The sequence below is a fragment of the Lampetra fluviatilis genome, chromosome 76 (genome assembly GCF_964198595.1).
Source record: "Lampetra fluviatilis chromosome 76, kcLamFluv1.1, whole genome shotgun sequence".
NCBI classification, from domain to species: domain Eukaryota; kingdom Metazoa; phylum Chordata; class Hyperoartia; order Petromyzontiformes; family Petromyzontidae; genus Lampetra; species Lampetra fluviatilis.
Genome location: NC_136350.1, coordinates 3,646,819 through 3,654,196, shown reverse-complemented (window position 1 = coordinate 3,654,196; position 7,378 = coordinate 3,646,819). Strand labels below are relative to the sequence as shown.

The following is a 7,378-nucleotide window of genomic DNA, read 5'->3' as shown; positions in this document are numbered from 1 at the left end:
ACACACACACAGACACACACACATACACACACACAGACACACACAGCACACACACAGCACACACACAGCACACAATCCCTGGGTCTGGGTGTCTCTCTCTGTCACGATGGCCGTGTCAGAGGCACTGAGAGTCTGGGTTCAATCCCTGGGTCTGGGTGTCTCTCTCTCTCCCAGTGGGGTTCCCTAAGCCAGAGACACTGAGAGTCTGGGTTCAAGCCCTGGGTCTGGGTGTCTCTCTCTCTCCCAGTGGGGTTCACTCAGCCAGAGACACTGAGAGTCTGGGTTCAAGCCCTGGGTCTGGGTGTCTCTCTCTCTCCCAGTGGGGTTCCCTAAGCCAGAGACACTGAGGGTCTGGGTTCAAGCCCTGGGTCTGGGTGTCTCTCTCTCTCCCAGTGGGGTTCCCTAAGCCAGAGACACTGAGAGTCTGGGTTCAAGCCCTGGGTCTGGGTGTCTCTCTCTCTCCCAGTGGGGTTCACTCAGCCAGAGACACTGAGAGTCTGGGTTCAAGCCCTGGGTCTGGGTGTCTCTCTCTCTCCCAGTGGGGTTCCCTAAGCCAGAGACACTGAGAGTCTGGGTTCAAGCCCTGGGTCTGGGTGTCTCTCTCTCCCAGTGGGGTTCACGAAGCCAGAGACACTGAGGGTCTGGGTTCAAGCCCTGGGTCTGGGTGTCTCTCTCTCTCCCAGTGGGGTTCACTCAGCCAGAGACACTGAGGGTCTGGGTTCAAGCCCTGGGTCTGGGTGTCTCTCTCTGCCAGGGGGTTCACGAAGCCAGAGACACTGAGAGTCTGGGGTCAATCCCTGGGTCTGGGTGTCTCTCTCTGCCAGGGGGTTCACGAAGCCAGAGACACTGAGAGTCTGGGGTCAATCCCTGGGTCTGGGTGTCTCTCTCTCTCTCAGTGGGGTTCACGAAGCCAGAGACACTGAGAGACTGGGTTCAAGCCCTGGGTCTGGGTGTCTCTCTCTGCCAGGGGGTTCACGAAGCCAGAGACACTGAGAGTCTGGGGTCAATCCCTGGGTCTGGGTGTCTCTCTCTGCCAGGGGGTTCACGAAGCCGGAGACACTGAGAGTCTGGGGTCAATCCCTGGGTCTGGGTGTCTCTCTCTCTGCCAGGGGGTTCACGATGGCCGTGTCAGTGACTCCGTGTGGTTCCGTATTTTATCCGCCCGTGGTGTTGATTGTGAGGGCCGATGCTCGTGACCTTCCCGTCTTTCTGATTTCGTAATAAAAGTTTCCAGACCTCGCTGATTCCTCTCCCTCACCGCTCTGAGGTGCCTCTGAGGAGCCTCTGAGGTCCCTCTGAGGAGCCTCTGAGGTCCCTCAACGAGGAACTTTGTTCACTAATTCTAGATTTGAAGCTTTCGTGACTGCAAGGAATCATATTCTTAGGTTTTTTTTCGGTAAAGTCACGTAGGTAAAACATCAAAATTAATGAAAATAAAATAAAAACAAAAATCACGACGTTTCGGAGGCAACACAAGTCTCCGTCATCAGGTGGGACCGTCACAGCCGAATTAGCTGCATCAAGTGAGGCAATGATTCAAGATGTAATCCCTTATAAGCAAGTTGCTTGCTTACTCACTGATGCAGCTAATTCGGCTGTGACGGTCCCACCTGATGACGGAGACTTGTGTTGCCTCCGAAACGTCGTGATTTTTGTTTTTATTTTATTTTCATTAACTTTGTTCACGTCACAGCCGCAAGGTGACCACGACAGAGCCGGACATCGTCACACACAGCGGCAGCAGTAGCAGCTCACACCACGTGGGTCAGATCCTAGAGACACAGAGACCCACAGAGACCCACACTCATAGAGACCCACAGAGACCCACACTCATAGAGACCCACAGAGACCCACACTCATAGAGACCCACAGAGACCCACACTCATAGAGACCCACAGAGATTCAGAGAATCATAGAGACACAGAGCCCACACAGACCCACAGAGACCCACACTCATAGAGACCCAGAGATTCAGAGAATCATAGAACCATAGAGACACAGAGCCCACACAGACCCACACTCATAGAGACCCACACTCATAGAGACCTATACTCATAGAGACCCACAGAGACCCACACTCATAGAGACCAATACTCATAGAGACCTACAGAGACCCATACTCATAGAGAGACACAGAGACCCACACTAAAACTAAACTGATAGATGTTTGTGTGCGTAGCGGCAGCCAGCTGCTCTAGACGCGCCGTGGATCGAACCCACGACCTCCTGTAGACCAGGCGAGGTAGTCAACATCTCACAGGGTCCGAGATCGAACCCACGACCTCCTGTAGACCAGGCGAGGTAGTCAACATCTCACAGGGTCCGAGATCGAACCCACGACCTCCTGTAGACCAGGCGAGGTAGTCAACATCTCACAGGGTCCGAGATCGAACCCACGACCTCCTGTAGACCAGGCGAGGTAGTCAACATCTCACAGGGTCCGAGATCGAACCCACGACCTCCTGTAGACCAGGCGAGGTAGTCAACATCTCACAGGGTCCGAGATCGAACCCACGACCTCCTGTATACCAGGCGAGGTAGTCAACATCTCACAGGGTCCGAGATCGAACCCACGACCTCCTGTAGGCCAGGCGAGGTAGTCAACATCTCACAGGGTCCGAGATCGAACCCACGACCTCCTGTAGACCAGGCGAGGTAGTCAACATCTCACAGGGTCCGAGATCGAACCCACGACCTCCTGTAGACCAGGCGAGGTAGTCAACATCTCACAGGGTCCGGGATCGAACCCACGACCTGTAGACCAGGCGAGGTAGTCAACATCTCACAGGGTCCGGGATCGAACCCACGACCTGTAGACCAGGCGAGGTAGTCAACATCTCACAGGGTCCGAGATCGAACCCACGACCTGTAGACCAGGCGAGGTAGTCAACATCTCACAGGGTCTGGGATCGAACCCACGACCTCCTGTAGGCCAGGCGAGGTAGTCAACATCTCACAGGGTCCGGGATCGAACCCACGACCTCCTGTAGACCTGGCGAGGTAGTCAACATCTCACAGGGTCTGGGATCGAACCCACGTCCTCCTGTAGGCCAGGCGAGGTAGTCAACATCTCACAGGGTCTGGGATCGAACCCACGACCTCCTGTGTACCAGGCGAGGTAGTCAACATCTCACAGGGTCTGGGATCGAACCCACGACCTCCTGTATACCAGGCGAGGTAGTCAACATCTCACAGGGTCTGGGATCGAACCCACGACCTCCTGTAGACCAGGCGAGGTAGTCAACATCTCACAGGGTCCGAGATCGAACCCACGACCTCCTGTAGACCAGGCGAGGTAGTCAACATCTCACAGGGTCCGAGATCGAACCCACGACCTCCTGTAGGCCAGGCGAGGTAGTCAACATCTCACAGGGTCCGAGATCGAACCCACGACCTCCTGTAGACCAGGCGAGGTAGTCAACATCTCACAGGGTCCGAGATCGAACCCACGACCTCCTGTAGACCAGGCGAGGTAGTCAACATCTCACAGGGTCCGAGATCGAACCCACGACCTCCTGTAGACCAGGCGAGGTAGTCAACATCTCACAGGGTCCGAGATCGAACCCACGACCTCCTGTAGACCAGGCGAGGTAGTCAACATCTCACAGGGTCCGAGATCGAACCCACGACCTCCTGTATACCAGGCGAGGTAGTCAACATCTCACAGGGTCCGAGATCGAACCCACGACCTCCTGTAGGCCAGGCGAGGTAGTCAACATCTCACAGGGTCCGAGATCGAACCCACGACCTCCTGTAGACCAGGCGAGGTAGTCAACATCTCACAGGGTCCGAGATCGAACCCACGACCTCCTGTAGACCAGGCGAGGTAGTCAACATCTCACAGGGTCCGGGATCGAACCCACGACCTGTAGACCAGGCGAGGTAGTCAACATCTCACAGGGTCCGGGATCGAACCCACGACCTGTAGACCAGGCGAGGTAGTCAACATCTCACAGGGTCCGAGATCGAACCCACGACCTGTAGACCAGGCGAGGTAGTCAACATCTCACAGGGTCTGGGATCGAACCCACGACCTCCTGTAGGCCAGGCGAGGTAGTCAACATCTCACAGGGTCCGGGATCGAACCCACGACCTCCTGTAGACCTGGCGAGGTAGTCAACATCTCACAGGGTCTGGGATCGAACCCACGTCCTCCTGTAGGCCAGGCGAGGTAGTCAACATCTCACAGGGTCTGGGATCGAACCCACGACCTCCTGTGTACCAGGCGAGGTAGTCAACATCTCACAGGGTCTGGGATCGAACCCACGACCTCCTGTATACCAGGCGAGGTAGTCAACATCTCACAGGGTCTGGGATCGAACCCACGACCTCCTGTAGACCAGGCGAGGTAGTCAACATCTCACAGGGTCCGAGATCGAACCCACGACCTCCTGTAGACCAGGCGAGGTAGTCAACATCTCACAGGGTCCGAGATCGAACCCACGACCTCCTGTAGGCCAGGCGAGGTAGTCAACATCTCACAGGGTCCGAGATCGAACCCACGACCTCCTGTAGACCAGGCGAGGTAGTCAACATCTCACAGGGTCCGAGATCGAACCCACGACCTCCTGTAGACCAGGCGAGGTAGTCAACATCTCACAGGGTCCGGGATCGAACCCACGACCTGTAGACCAGGCGAGGTAGTCAACATCTCACAGGGTCCGGGATCGAACCCACGACCTGTAGACCAGGCGAGGTAGTCAACATCTCACAGGGTCCGAGATCGAACCCACGACCTGTAGACCAGGCGAGGTAGTCAACATCTCACAGGGTCTGGGATCGAACCCACGACCTCCTGTAGGCCAGGCGAGGTAGTCAACATCTCACAGGGTCCGGGATCGAACCCACGACCTCCTGTAGGCCAGGCGAGGTAGTCAACATCTCACAGGGTCCGGGATCGAACCCACGACCTCCTGTAGACCTGGCGAGGTAGTCAACATCTCACAGGGTCTGGGATCGAACCCACGTCCTCCTGTAGGCCAGGCGAGGTAGTCAACATCTCACAGGGTCTGGGATCGAACCCACGACCTCCTGTGTACCAGGCGAGGTAGTCAACATCTCACAGGGTCTGGGATCGAACCCACGACCTCCTGTATACCAGGCGAGGTAGTCAACATCTCACAGCCACCACGGCGCCCCTGAGCAGTACTTCGTGTGGGTGAGTGGTGAGTGGGTGAGTCGGTGGGTGAGTGGGTGAGTGAGTGAGTCGGTGGGTGAGTGGGTGAGTGAGTGAGTCGGTGGGTGAGTGGGTGAGTGAGTGAGTGGGTGGGTGAGTGGGTGGGTGAGTGGGTGAGTGAGTGAGTCGGTGGGTGAGTGGGTGAGTGAGTGAGTGGGTGGGTGAGTGGGTGGGTGAGTGGGTGAGTGAGTGAGTCGGTGGGTGAGTGGGTGGATCGGTGGGCGAGTGAGTGAGTGGGCGAGTGAGTGGGTGAGTGAGTGGGAGGGTGAGTGGGTGGGTGAGTGGATGAGTGGGTGGTGAGTGGGTGAGTGAGAGTATGGGAGAGTGGGTGGGTGAGTGAATGAGTGGGAGGGTGAGTGGGTGAGTGAGAGGGTGAGTGAGTGAGTGGGTGAGTGAGTGTGTGAGTGGGTGGGTGGGTGAGTGAGTGGGCGAGTGTGTGAGTGAGTGGGTGAGTGGGTGAGTGAGTGGGTGAGTGGGTGAGTGAGTGGGTGGGTGAGTGAGTGGGTGGGTGGGTGAGTGAGTGGGCGAGTGTGTGAGTGAGTGAGAGGGTGAGTGAGTGAGTGGGTGAGTGAGTGTGTGAGTGAGTGGGTGAGTGAGTGGGTGGGTGGGTGAGTGAGTGGGCGAGTGTGTGAGTGAGTGGGTGGGTGGGTAAGTGAGTGGGTGAGTGGGTGAGTGAGTGGGTGGGTGAGTGGGTGGGTGAGTGGGTGAGTTGGTGAGTGAGTCATCACCACAATGATCTACATCTAGCAGTAGATTGACCCGGGGGTGGGGGGGGGGTGATGTTTTGAGTGACGTCACAGCCGCACCCGGACCCCCCATTTCCCCCCACCCCGGATACTGCGCATGCGCATAAAATTCGGACCGTACCACCGTAGCCACCGAGCTGACGGAGGGGGGTATCTTTAAAAAAAATAGTTACTTTTTTAAATCTTCTTTTTCAAAATACACCGTAAATATCGATTAATCGATTACCTGCTATAAAAAACTGAGAAGTTTTCTCGTCGTCAAGTTTAAGGAGGTTTGGGAAGTGCCACTTCGCTTCGGGACGTTTTATTACGACACCCAACAACCCTCCCTGCCTGCTCGCCGTGAGATGGTACAGTCCGCGGGTCGTACCACTACGGCGCGTTGTTGACAGGGGTGCGGTGTAGACGTGTGGGTGAGGGGGTGAGTGGGGGTGAGTGGGGGTGAGTGAGCTTGCCGTCCTAAACGACTCACAATGTAAACTCCACGTCACCGCAACTTTTGTCGCTCTTGAAAGCCGCGATTTTAAACGTTAAATTGACGAAACACACCTTCCACCCCCCCCCTCGTCAAACTATTAAAAATCCAAAACACCCCTTCGTTACGAGCGCACTTGGTACGACCCAAGCCCCACCCACAACACGCAACGCGGGCTCGTGACGGCGGTTCGTCACTCGCCCCTCCCCCATTGAGGTTTCACCCCCCCACCCACCCCCCCTCGGTGGTCACGAGGGCGGCTCCGACCAATGGGGAGCGGCGATTACGGACGTTGGATGCGGGGCGGGTGGGGGCGGCGGGAGTAGGGCGGGGGGCGTCGCGCGCTGGGCTAATGCAACGCCCCCTCCCCCCTCAACCCCTCCCCCAGCGGTGGTCACGTGGGCGGCTGTGGCCAATGGCGAGCTGCGATACGATCGTTGGAGGCGTGGCCTGCGGTTTGGGGTGGGGGGGGGGTTGTGGGGGCGGGGCGTCGCGCGCTGGGGGAAATGCAACGCCCCCTCCCCCCTCAACCCCTTCCCCCGCGGTGGTCACGTGGGTGGCTGGGACCAATGGCGAGCTGCGATAGATCGTTGGAGGCGGGGCTGGCGGTTTTGGGGGGGGGGGGCTGCGGGGGCGGTGCTGGGGAAAGGCAACGCCCCCTTCACCCCCCCCTCACCCCCCGCCCGTCAACCCCTCCCACTCACCATCACAGCCCCCAACGTTCTCTGAACGTTCGCTCAACGTTTTGTCTCGGACTTTCGCGGGCGAGCAGCGAAATCGAATTTTTTTTTTTCAACCAAATCGCCGCTGCTCCCCCATCATCGTCGTCGAAGCCGACCACGACCACCACGACCACAGCCCCTCGCAAGGCTCATGCCCTGGCGGGTCTCTTGGCGATGTTGCGGGGGCGGCCGTAGCCACCCGCTGCTGCTGCTGCTGCTTCTTCTCACTCGACATTAACTCGTCCGGGGTGGTGGTGGT

At 57.6% G+C, this 7,378-nt stretch overlaps 1 protein-coding gene across 1 annotated transcript in view; it reads left to right on the top strand.

The window, feature by feature from the left end:
• Positions 1–334, top strand: part of LOC144953413 (peptidyl-prolyl cis-trans isomerase H-like) — a 38,083-nt gene extending 37,749 nt beyond the window's left edge. Inside the window, exon 5 of the mRNA XM_078883992.1 lies at positions 1–334. This exon is cut by the window's left edge and continues 431 nt beyond it. The gene's annotated coding sequence lies outside the window, so the exon portion shown is untranslated.
• Positions 335–7,378: the final 7,044 nt, after the last annotated feature.